Source organism: Embiotoca jacksoni, unplaced genomic scaffold, assembly GCF_022577435.1.
Source record: "Embiotoca jacksoni isolate LCO1_2020_lvr unplaced genomic scaffold, fEmbJac1.0.p SCAF_12, whole genome shotgun sequence".
Lineage (NCBI taxonomy): Eukaryota > Metazoa > Chordata > Actinopteri > Embiotocidae > Embiotoca > Embiotoca jacksoni.
In genome coordinates, this window is record NW_027185252.1 from 18673778 (window position 1) to 18687756 (window position 13979).

Here is a 13979-nt window from a genome sequence, read left to right on the forward strand (position 1 = left end):
TCAAAATAAGACATTTGGAGATCAATGGTTTTCACTGGAGAGAAAGGGTATGAAAAATTGTCATCTTAAACGTAACTGGTAACTAAAGCCATCAGACACATGTAATGGAGTAAAACGTACATCTGCCTCTGACATTTAGCAGAAGTAACATAAAATAGACATAGTCATGTAAAGTACAAATACCTCTGATTTGTACTTTTCTGTAGTAATTTAGTAAATATACTTAAGTGCAGTCCACCACTACATGTAGAACATACAAATACACTGACATAAAATACACAGTAAACTGCAATTTGATACAAACCTGTGAGAGATTCTGACAATTGAGTTTTCTAACTATTTAATATATTCAGTAAGTTGAAAACATGTATTTAACTGCAGCCCATAAAGCAAGAAAAACATTTCAGTGCAGTGCTGCTCCTTTGGGGCTTCATTGTTGAGCAAGTGTGTCATTCAAAAAACCTGACAAATCAGATTGTCGGGCGAATATTTTAAGTGAGCACATCATTGAAATATTGGATTGTTTAAATATTTGTTTGTTTAAAAGATCATTTAAAAATAAATAAGAGCTTTGGTGTTTTTTTTAGCTCTCTATAATATAGGCTACTTAGACACTATAATACGACATTATGAACTATATAACATACAATCTAAAGAAGCTGTCTACCAGTGAGTTTTCTTACTATTCAATGTTAAAGAGAAAGCACAATGCTTGTTCACGTGTTCAGTAACTTATTTTAGTTTACTGAAACATTTCTAGAGTTGTTTCACGTTTTTAAAATGTTTTAATCATGTCTCTTGCTACACGGAACTAAACTGTAGAGCTGCATGAATAACATCCTAAATAATCCTTCTCCTGACAGTGATGTTAGAATACACTTTTGTTTGAATGCATTTGTTGAAAAGCAATAAACTCATGTCTCATCTTGTAATTTTACATGATTTTCCATTAAAAAAGTAGCAAAACATGAAATTACACATTCTAAAATGAATCCAAAATGCTACTTTATTCCTGAAGAAGTTGAAACATGATCAAAAACATCACATCCGTCCGTAATCAAACTGCAGGACTACTCCCACACACTTGCAGCATCATTAAGGATTATGCTTTACAAATTAGTACATGATCTGATAAGATGATCAGAAGCTTTTTTCAAACTTACAGATCTCTATAGAGGGAGGATCAAACAAAACAAGATTATTTCTACTGATTTTGCATTAGCTGAATAACTTGCTTCCTGAACCAGAGTGTAGTTGTCTTTAATCACCGAATCATTGTATGCAAACTTGGGCATAACAAGAATTCAATCTGCTGCAATGGTTTATTGAAAAGACTCTTTCCACTTTTATTGTTTTATCAGACTCCTTTGAGATAATGACATGTCTGTGATGATTTTTTTTTTTTAAATTATGAATATGCATTAAAATCATGAGTTCACATCAGTACATTTGGGAGCCTCCACGTGTTGAGGTTGTATGATAAAGCATAGAGAGAGCTGGTGGGACTTTGAGGAGCCGTCTCCACACACACACCGAGACATTAAGTCTGCTGCTCGTGCAGATAAAGAAAAAAAGTAACGCTCCTCTCTTGTCGTGTTACATCAGATAACTCCGGTAGACTTCAAGCTGCATTGTGTTCTTATATACTTACAAACACTATGAATCTGCTCCTGCACTTTGCTCTTTGGCACTATTGAACGTCAGCGTTTACATTTTCAACACTTTTCACATGCAGCTAAAAATCATTAAATGCAACCAACAGGAAAGAGGTCAAAGGTGTGCAGAAGTCCAGGAGTGGACATTATATGTAATTTGAGTAATCACATGGAAGATTTCTTGCAGCAGAAGGAAGTTTGACACAATGAGGTTAAAGGTCACTGCATCTGCATACAGCTCCGTCAGGGCATGGGTATGTTAAATCATTTGATAAGCTTGCCACTCTCTCTCTGTGATGCATCTATTCACTCGATTGTGGGAGCAGTTAATGTCCAATTAATCACTGAATGACCCTCCCTTGTTTTTCCTTTTGTTATATCAGAGAGATGCTTTGCATATGAAAATAAAACAGGAGCCGCTGATTGGCTTCAGCTCTGAATGCTGCTCTGCTCCTCACAGGACTGTGGGTTAAATATTTCTTTGAGACTATTGTTGGTTGATTAAGTAAACAGTCTTGTGTTTAACACTAGTCATATGACTCCTGGCTGCTGAATTTGAATTAAAGGATAGAGATAGTTTCCTTTAAATTAAACATTAGATCATGTTGTTGCACATTTCAGATAATCTGGGGCATAAAAATACAGCCACAGTATGTACTTATATGCATTAGAATGACATGCATTAATAGTAAAATGTGTTGACAAGCACAAAACCATTCAAATTCTGTCATTATTAGAATAAAAAAGATATAAAATAATGGATGGGAGAGGTGCCTTGCCTTGTGCTGCATGTTTACCATTTTACATGCCACATATTTAGCAACACAAACAGTCACATGTATGTCATCTTTTAGTAAGTGGTTTTGGTGGGGCAAACGATCTTTCTTTTGTTTCTCCCCAAAAATCATCCCGCAGCTTATCATATTTACCCCTGATCTTGCCACCACTTTGATACAGAGTGGGTGATAATGAGGGGGGTGGGGGTGGGGGTGGAGAGGTGGGGACAGGGGTCAGAGTATCAACCATCCGTCCACAATGTAAAAACAACACCCCGACACCCACTCCGGTCTGACTTCACCAGGGGCCCCTCTGGGCTCTCAGGTGATCAATATATAAGGTACCCTGACACAGACAGGAGACACAGTCAGAGACACATTCACACTGTCACAGTGACTTCCACACTGACCATCCGTGTCCAAGATCCATTTTCTACATCCGCTACTATGTGGAAGGACTCCAGCAATGGTAAGAGTCGATTAACAGTCTATAACATTCAGGAAAAGAAGGGATTTTGTCAGCTGATATAACCAGAAAAAACATTTTCTGCCAGTTTTCCCTTATTTTCTTCATATTGTTGTTTTTTAAAACTTTCTATATCTGGATGAAGTAGTCCAGTGTGTATTTAACCTGTCTGCAGCATGAGGTGGATGGGTTTTCCTGCGTCATGACAGGTTGTGCTAAACAGAAAAGCCTCTTAAATCAATTTCAGGTTGGTCTATTTGGTTGCAGAAACATGTTGTATGTCTTGCAATGCACCAACCTTCCATTTGAGAAGGAGATTATGCAGGTATTTTTTTGTGGGTATTAGAGATATTTAGTTGGACAACTGTATCTTTATTTTTCTGTGTGCTTGTTCAGATAGTAATGTGTCAGAACTCCGCATAGAAAAAAAGTCACATTCTAAAACTTTGCATTGAATTATTGACTTCGACTGGTAAGTTACAGCTGTGCATGAACCAAACAGCTTCTGGTTGATTTTTTTGCAATAAGGAATTTCTGCAGAACCGATGAAGAAATGTGATAAGTAGAGATGTTATGGATCCTGTCTGATGTACAACCTGCTCTCTCCTCCTCCCTCAGATGAGGCCAGGCCTGTGTCCTCCGGCAGCGGTGGCTCCTCCGGCAGCAGCGGCTCCTCCCGCGGTACCAGCCGCAGGAAAAGGACCAGCTTCTCCAAGGACCACGTAGAGCTCCTGCGCACCACCTTCGAGACCGACCCGTACCCCGGCATCAACCTCAGGGAGAGCCTGTCCCAGACCACAGGCCTACCAGAGTCACGCATCCAGGTACTTCATACAGTAGAAAGTTTTGATAGATATGATGAAGAAACTGAATTATCAGAGAGATTGTCAGTTCAGTTTAGGATTAGTCTTTATTTGAGGATGATTAAATACACACATGCAGGCTTACATGATGTACAAATACACCCACACAGTTGTGTTGTCAGGCAGTTTCCACTGTTATCATTAAAAGGCTGTGTTTTCAATAGCATCCTGCACACAGTTGTAGATACCATTATCCCCCTATCACTTTATTTCTTTATCTTCAAAGATGACACAAGTTTTTTTTTTATCAGGATCTTGTTTGAGGTAGCAGACAACAGGAAACAGCAACCAGATCTTCTCACCCCCTGTTCGGCCAGCAAATGATTAACGGAGCAGAGTGTGTGTTTTATCTGTACCGCTTCAGATCTAAATTCCTTTCTTTCTCTGCTTCCTGTCCAGGTGTGGTTTCAAAACCGAAGAGCTCGCACCCTGAAGTGCAAAGGAGCCAAGAGAGCTCTGTGGCAGTCTGACAGCCCGGCTCACAGTGTTTTCTGTCCTCCTCATGTTGTTGCCAACAGGGAGCCGCAGGCTGGCCCCATCCTGATGCGACCTCAGGGGCCTCCACCGGTATATCCAACCCAGGTGAAGCAGGAGATGAGGGACGCCTGCTACTATAGACAGTGTCCTCCTCCCTACTCCTCCCCGGAGGAGCGGTATGGCTCCCTATATGGCCTTCAGCAGGGCAGAGCGATGGGCAGCAGCTCCAGTCCACCTCTGAAAGACTACTGGTCCCAGCCCAGGAGACAAGCCTCCCCTGTCCCGCTTCTGTGGTGCCAATCTCCTCTTGACATGGGAGGCTACAGCTCAAGCTCTAACCAGGCAGCCTTCATGAATCAAGGACCAGCAGAGCAGCAGACGTCCACGACCCCCTCCATCTCCCACTCCACCCCAGACACCCCCGATTCTGGATTCTGGGAAGGCAGCCTGGAGAGCAGCACACCAGCAGAAGACCAGTTCTCACAGCTAGAGGATTTGTGGAGAGGGCTAGATCTGGAGGCTTACAGGGAGTCAGGATCTCCGGCGCTGGTCCAGCACGCCCCCCTGCCTGTGATGTCCCTGCAGGATATTCTGGAGGAGCTGGATGAGGACTATCTGGGAGGAGAAGGTCCGGACAAAACAGCTTTCTGATAACAACTCTGTGATAAGGATTTACAATGTACAATTAAAAATCATGTATACTATTTTAAATTTGGGTTTTACAGCCCAAGATTCTGATGAAATGTTAATCATGTGATCCATATTTTTGAAATCCTTCAATCCTTTTTTTTTTTTTTTTTTTACTTTATTCCAAAAGGACTACTTGTGGTTAATGTATTTATTCGTCTATACACTATTTATAACTTCAATTCATTATTTTCTGCACTTTCATAAAAATGAATCATAGTTATAAAGAATTTTCTTTGCATTGCTTATTCAAGCAACCAACCAAAGATCTATTCCATGAATCCTTCTGGTATCCAGATGTGACAGATTTCCAGCTGCGAGGAAAAGTAGGTCACGTACTACAACCAGTAGATGGCGCCTGTGAGCCAGGAGAAGGAGAAGGCAACTTCTTTCTGACCTTAACGTCTTCAGGGAGTTGAAAAGATGGAAGAATTTCGAAAAATGCGATTATTTATTTATTTATTTTTGTCAGCTAAAGAATTCCTCTTCTATTCAGATGGTGTGATGACTACTTTGATCTATTTTCATATACATACATATATATATATATATATATAACCATTTAAAAGACATTAATTATGAAACAATTCTTATCTGATTTTATTTTTAATAAGCATGACATTTATGGAAACCTGGAAGTGGAAAAATGTGGTAAAAGGCTGTTTAATAAGTCAAAAATATGGATGAATACATCACTGAATAGTAGTCCTTGGTTTTTCTCTTATTTCAAAAGAAGCATGATGTCTATGAACTTCCCTGTAGCATTAGCTTTGTTAGCATTAGCATGCAGGCCATTATGCTTTAGTTGTATCAAAAGGTAATACAGTGATGCTGCGGTGTATACTATTGTATATTTATTCCACTAAGTGATGTTGTTTCCATGTTGCTGAGAACTGGAGGTATATCCACAATGATAAACATACTACGTTCAACATGCATCCTTTTCAAGGGTAGCTGCGGTACGCACTAAAATTAAAAAGAAACAGTAAATGACTTTGTTAGTGTTTTAGTGAACTCGCTGTCCTTGAGTTATGTGTTTGAGCCCTGCCGGCTCCGACTTCCCAGTGTCACGGACACTTTATGTTTTGTAACTATTAACAGTTATATTTGCAGTAGGCTATATAACACGTACCGGACGGGACATTTACAATGTGCTTCCGACAAAATTTATAGCTCAGTATATTTTTTTTCACTCCATTGAAAAGTGGCTTCCATCATAATTTTTAATTGAAAGTCAGAGGAAGGTCAAGGTGCTTGTGTTCATGTCATACAGGCACGAGCTCGTAGGAAGCTGGAGGAAACCTAAAGCCACCAATTCACTGTTGCATTTACATTTTCCGTTACACAGTCCTGATTGAGAAGTTCTATTAAAAAAACAAACAAACAGAACAACACGACACAAGAGTTAAGACCACTAAGCACAACAACAAGCAGTGACATAGCTGTGTGCTTATATTACTTTTTTGTTGTGTCATTTTCCTTTTCTTGATATTTAGCTTAACGCTCCGAGCTTTAAGATTTGTTTTGTTTTCCTTTATATATCTTTTAAACTTGACTTTAAATATTCAACTCACAATCTGACTTATTTATATTCAGTGATATCTTTGACTGGATTAACCCTTTGCTACATTTGGTTAGATTTGGTACTCCATACAAAGGATTCTGTAGTGATGTATTGTGTTTTGTTCTGTTAAAGAGCTGGATTCATGTTGTAATTTTACACTTCTGAAAAGGGTGACTCTCTTTTTTACTTCCCCAACTGAACCCCAGTCAGTCTCCAGCTGAAGGTTAAATGTTCACATGAAAATGAAAGAACTTTCATATTTTCACCGTCTGTGTGTATCAGCCTGTGTTTTCTACCTGACCTGTCGACCTCCACACATATTTCTTTATCAAACATGCAATGAAAAAAAAGCCCAGGACAGTACACAGGATGTTAGGCTTGAGGCTTAACACTGTTTCCCACAACAGTGAAATGTGCTTATGTTGGTTTATACAGTTTTGGCCTCCTGCCTTCATCCTCATGATGAGGGGAAGGGTGTTGTCCTTTTGTTAGTGTCTGGCATTGGTTCCTGTCCCCAGAAAAAACAACACACAATAGGCTGAGACGCAGTAGGCGACGTGGCTCTTCAGCCGGCTACACTCACTAAAGATAGATCAGCAGAGGAAACGTTGCAGACTGCGGGTGTCGGACAGGTGTTCAACAGCACACGATGCACAATGATGCCGACAGCTGAAAATACAAGCAATGAACCAAACTTGAACCTTGAACTGATTAATGAGGACTTTGGCAAAGTCAGCCATAAATGTTACCATTGTGATATGAATAAATGGGAAAGATCTTTTTTTTTTTGCAGGGTAAATTAGGCCACAATTACAATAATCAATTTATGCCTAAACAGTTTGTAAGAGAGCGTGTCAGAGTTATCCAAAGTGGATGACACGATGATGGCAAAATAAATTTGGTAGACGAGGTGACATCGTTGTAAGTTCTCTCTAGTTTCTTTATCCAACATTTTAATTTCTCTCCTGTTCCTGGACTGCGTTAATATCTTTCAGCTCATTGTTTCGGTTTGAGAGTCTTCACTGTTGGTCCGTTCTCGTCTGCTCCATTTCCATCTGCAGCAGGCAGCTGCAGTTCGAAAGAAAACTCTCAAAACTCACCATACCAGCTCAGCCCAGAACAGCACTCAAAGTTAGTGAGCAGCTATTTGTCTGGAGAGTTGAACCAAAACAGAGCTAAAAGTACAGCTTACAATCATCAAGTCCAAATGAGAGCTAATTGCTGAGTCCCTAAACTGCTAAATAGGTGTATTTACTGTTTACTAACAAGTTAATCTGCTGGCAAATCTGAGACTGCACTTAGCTTTTGTAAATGCTAACATTAGCAGGCAGAATGCTAACATTCTGATATAATTTTAAAACAAATTTTCATTTCATTTTTCATTTCCGAGCATTTTAGCATGCTAACATCTGCTAATGAACATGACGTCATCAATTTGCAGTTATTTGATGATAAACCATCTCCAAAATTTTGATCTGCTGGTGAAGCCAGATGTTTGAAATTAGACTATAAGGAAAATTAATGTCTGAAAATGGTAAATGGCCTGCACTTATATCACGCTTTATCACCTTAGAGGTCTCAAAGTGCTTTACACTGTTTGCCATTAACCCATTAACCCATTCACACACACACATTGGCACATGCAAGGTGGTCGCCTGCCATCAGGAGCCATTTGTGGTTCAGTGTCTTGCCCAAGGACACTCAGGCATGTGGACAAGAGGAACAGGGGATTGAACTGCTGACATTATGATTAGAGGGCAACCAGCTCGACCGTCTGAGCCACAGCCTCCCCATGTGCAAAATGTCATGACAGTGAATTCAACAGTTTCTCTCTAAAACTCTGGGGGACATTAATTTCATAATTACAAACTTTAGAATTTAGAACACACGTTTCAGCTATGCTTGTAACCATATACTGATCCATGCCAAAGCCCAACCTCAGTCTAAAGCCAGTTCCCACCTGACTCCTAACCTTAACCAGGACCTCAGAAAGGACGCTTCACCTTGTTAGGAACAGGTTTGTTCCCCATGAGGACTACTGCTCTCAATGTTGGTGTTTATACCACAACAAGTCCTAGTGAGGAAACAAAAATGTCACACATTCGCACACTCGGTCAATGGAAGCAACTGTTTCATATTTCCTCACCAACAACACCGTCAACGTGTCGGTGACTAATCTTTCCCAGATTTAATGGCTGCCACCTTGTTTGATTTGAAATATAGGTGAGAAATGTTTGTTTACCTCTGTGAACCCCCCCCCTCTTCCCTCCCATAATATGATCCTTTGACAGCTCCAATGCTTAAAAAGTGTATGAGTCAAGCATGAAAAACATTACCATCAGATCTTAAGCTATTGCTGTAAATGGGACCTTCCCCATTATAAATGCTTAAAGGAAATATTTATGATGTTAATCAGTTGTCTCTGTTTACGGTAAATGATTTAACTTGTGTCTCCTCTTGAACTTATGATCAGCAGTGATTGCGTAACAAAAAACAATTTCCTCTTAAAACTAACCTCAGTTACACTGAACCCGGCATTCAACATGTGGTGTGTAATGTCAGGAGGTTCACCATGTGTTTCAAGGGTCACCAAATGATACAAAGGTTTGGCCGCTTCTCCTGTTTGCCTATTTTCAGATGTGGTACCATCCACTTGTAATCATGTGAAGAGGGTTGTGTGTATGTGTGTGTGTCTGCGGTTGAAGGTGGTGTTTCACTCTGACCAACATGCCTGACATGACCCACAGTCTTATGATGGTCGTGTCTACACACTCGTCTCTTCAGCTCGTCTTGCACACACATACACACAAACGCACACAAACACACACAAACACACGCACACTGTCCAAAATATAATTATTGTACTTCTTAGTCAGAATAACTGGTGGTAAGTTATTCTTTGTAATCACACACAACTGCACACACATACTGAGTAGGAGTGAAATGAGCTAATTTCTTAGAAACAGTTTACTGTTTGATTCCTTGGCGTTTGTTTCAGTCCACCCGGTATCACGGCAAAGCGTGAAATAGACATGCCGGTCCACCACAGCAAAATGTGAAATAGCCACGCTTTGGCCTGTCCAGGTGTGAAAGTTACATGTTTTCCTGTAGTGGATGAAAATTAAACCTACTGCATGTGTAGAGCCATGAAATTTACAGGATCATGAAACTTTTAGAAAAATATGTGGTTGGGGTTAGGAAACAAAGAACAACTCAACAAAAACATTGTGACCTCCTAACACCGCCAAAAAGTGCCCTTTGTTGCAACTGTTACGCGACCTTGGTCACATGATCCAACGTCACATTACATTTGCGTGCGTGTAAGTTTCAGGCTTTCAAAAAGTGTAACTTTCATGTTTTGACAGCCTAAAGCGTGGTTTTGCTGTGGTGGACCGGCATGTCTATTTCACGCTTTGCCGTGATACCGGGTGGACTGAAACACACGCCAAGGAATCAAACAGTAAACTGTTTCTAAGAAATTAGCTCATTTCACTCCTGCTCACCAAATACACTCATGCATTCACAAGTGTCAACAGCTCCAGTGTTGGACAAACTGGGGACAGACAGGCGTGTGAGTGATGGTCCTCAGCTGCTGGCAGTTCCAGGGATGAAGCCTAGCCTTCACTAAAAATATGGCCTGTAATTTAACCAATCCCTCCCAGGGAGCCCACGCCGGCTACACACTCTAATTTAGGAGCTCATCCGAGCGCTTTGTGATTGCACCGCGCCACTCTCTCTTGCCTCATCTTCAGTTTGCTCTTCCAGACTGTGATTGATGTCAGTCAGTGACCGGGAGGAAACATGTGTGTGTGTGTGTGCGTGTGTGTGTGTGTGTGTGTGTGTGTGTGTGTGTGTGTGTGTGTGTGTGTGTGTGTGCGTCTGCCTGCCTGCATACACTCATACATGTGTAGTATACGATCAGAAAGATAGTATCTGGAAAGAGGGTAGGAGACATGAGAGAGAAGAGCTCCTGCATTTGTTTGCCTTTCCTAAAATAGAACAGCAAACCGCTCACTGGCCAGACGGCTGTCATCTGTAAATAGACTGATGTAATCCAATACTACTGAATATGGTTTTCATTCATATTCATGTTCCATGTACATAAAATACACTCAAATACATGTTTACAGCTGAATAAGCTGAAATGCAGAATCCTACAGACCAATATATGTTATTGAAGGCTCCACCTTTAAACTGAGCTCTATACAGAAATAGACAGTTGATATTAGATGTCATCCACATGGGAAATAAGGTCAGCTGCTCGCTAATGAACTCTCGGGCAGAAAAGTCTTCTGTTACCTGCAGGCACTAACATACTCTATCGATAAATCTGAAACACGACATGAACACAAGATATGCCCTTCACACAATGTCCTAAAGAAATAATGGAAGTTTCAGGAACGTAACAGGAATGTTTTTGTATTAACATCGGTCAGAATAACCCGTGGATGGGTCAGGTTACATCAGAAACTCATCACTGCTGACCGCAGATACAATATAGGCGTATGAAAATTACACTTTAAGAAATAGTAGGAGGCGAATTTGAAATATATTTATAACAGAAGTAAACTCTCAAATTTATAAAATGTCTCATAATGAGCTTTACGTGAAGTATAATTTAACACATAAGTAAACTATCATGGAAACTGGTAGATTCTCTGGATGTGATTTAGGTTAGCTTGAAAAGATTTCATTTTAAATTTTATTTCTCATCACATGATTAGTAATAAGGGCAATGCGTTGTAGTAAAAGATTGTTAATTTTTGATGAGTTCTTTTGGTTGTATGAACCATTTTTAACTATATTTTTTGCAGCATGTGGGACGAGGTATAAAGTTATTTGCATTGTTATATGTATTAAGTTATGTTTCTGTCTGCCTGTTCTTTAAAGCTGCGTCCTTTTCATTTTAAGGGTGACCTCGGTTCCCTCCTTTCATTGACAAGGCCATTCCTGGCACCTGTCTTCTGGCCTTTAAAAGCCTTTTTAAGCTCCCCCAGACAGACTCTCTTTTACCTTATGTGCAGCCAACATCAACAGCAAAGTTAGCAGCCATTACTTACTGTTGTTTTTTTACTTTGATTGCAATAAAAACTAATATTCAGAGTTTTGTTTGACTCCTGTGTTTCTTCCTTTGAGTCAGGGTCATAACGCCAACAAAGGTCTCACCACTGCACCACTTTGGTCTCTCATTGGCACTGACTGTGTCATTTTTACATGACACAGTAAATACCATAACCATCTCACAAACTATAATCCTTGTAGACACAGAACATGTGAGGATGGCAAAATATTATTTACTGAATATAATGGCATCACTAACCAAAGGTAATATTTTACCATTCACGTATCTAAAAATCCCCCAAAAATTACCTTCTCTTACCCAGTGTTAGATGTCTTGCTTTATATCTATATTTTATTCAATCTTACAGTAAATCCAAAGATATTGCCTCCATCCTGTTTAACAACACAGGATGTTAATGTATTAATTGACATTATATCACAGAGTGAAATATTCACACCCTAGACACATTTTAATGGCTGCACCATCTCATCAGATGCCAACATCTAGATGTATTGGCATTATAAAAACATACATCAACAGCGATATCAAATGTTCCTGTGGGATTTCTTTAATGACAATGACATATTGCAGTAGATTTAATGGTTAGCAACAGATTCACAATAAATCTTTAAGGAGTAAGAGTTGGCAAAGAAGACATAGTACAGTTAGTTGCTGGTTGTTTGACTTGTGATGACTACAGGTCACACTTACTAACCTTTTCATGAAAAAACAAACAACAGTATCTATTTTCGAGGAGAAACATCACAGGTAATTGATTTTAGGAGTCTCACAGCAGACTCTAAGTTTGAGTTTCATCCATCAGACTTCATCCCAGCAGGCTGAGTTTTGATTTAATTTCAGACCTTGTTGCTCGCCCGCCCGCCCAGCCCAGCACAGGGGTGTCTCCAATGCAACACCTTCAGCAGGAGTACTACATGTATGAGGTAATTGTTGTTTGGTCATGTGAGCTGCTGCAGCAGCTGTCAAATGTGATGATAGCAGGAGAATCCTCGGCCCCGCCCCCTGCAGCTGATTGGATGGCTCACTGACGTCCAGGGACTATCAACCAAGAAATCGACCTATAGAGGAGGAAATAGTGTTTGGAGGATTCAGCATGTAAATGTAAAAATATAAATTTGTTGTGTTTTTTATATTCTTTATTATTGGCAGTTAATTTGTACTATGTATAAGTTGAATTGCTGTTATTGTACTATTTGAACTTGCTATTAGTAGTTTCTTTTTTCACACAAACGAGTAATGAGAGGAAGCTTCCTGTCAGCTGTTACTCAGGTTTGTGTTTCAGCATGTGTATTGTGACTGCATCTTATTGTTGTCTGACTATGCTACTGTTTATGACTGACTATGTTTTGCTGCAATGCTGCAACTACACAGTTTAAAAACTGAGTGATTCAGGTTCACAAATTCTACCTTAAGCAACATTTACTACATAGTACATGGCTTTCTTTTTTTTTTTTTTTTTTTAAATTTTTTTTTAACATAGATAAGTATCAGTAACAGATCATGTGGGTAAAAAAAACATGTTCCTTCCTCAGTATTTAAGGGTTGTCAGAGAAGCAGATGTTGGATGATATGTAATAATAAGCTGACTCATAATTGGTAAGATTTATTTATGTTGTCTTACTTGTCCTATAAAATGTCTGGACTGTTTTTGTTGTTGTTGTTTTTTATCCACTGGGGCTTTCTTGTCCCCTCTCTGGAGCTCCAGGCCTTTGACTTTTTGGCCCCAAACATTCAGCCCTGAAAGCAGAGGTAGAGATTAAGACAGGCAGTAAAATAACATGCATGTGTCCATGCACACACGCACGTTCTTTTCCATTTTGTAAAGTGACGTGCTTTATTAAGATGGTTATGAGAGCACTAATTCAAGGAGACAGCCCACACCTGGCCGACGGCACTGCAGAGGTCAAATCTCTGTACCTCCCCTCCTTCTTTCACTAACACGTACCTCCTCCTGTGGCGTCTCCATCTGCAGCTCCCTGCTCCCATCCACCCTACACACCACACACACGCACGCACGCACTTACACACACACACACACACACACACACACACACACACACACACACACACACACACACACCACACACACGCACGCACGCACTTACACACACACACACACACACACACACACACACACACACACACACACACACACACACACACACACACACACAGTAGCACTGTAATGATGGATCGTCTATTCATTTCCTCAACCACAAAGTCATGTGAAAAGCAGACAGAGCGTCTCCTAAATTTAGAGGCTGAAGGTTTGAGTTTGACTTGAGTTACATTTTAGTATCCAAACAAACAGGTGGGTTTATATTCACATTTCAATCTAGACTTTGCAGTGACACAGACTAATACAAACTTTATTTAGAGAGTTGGAGAGTTAGACTTATAATGTGATT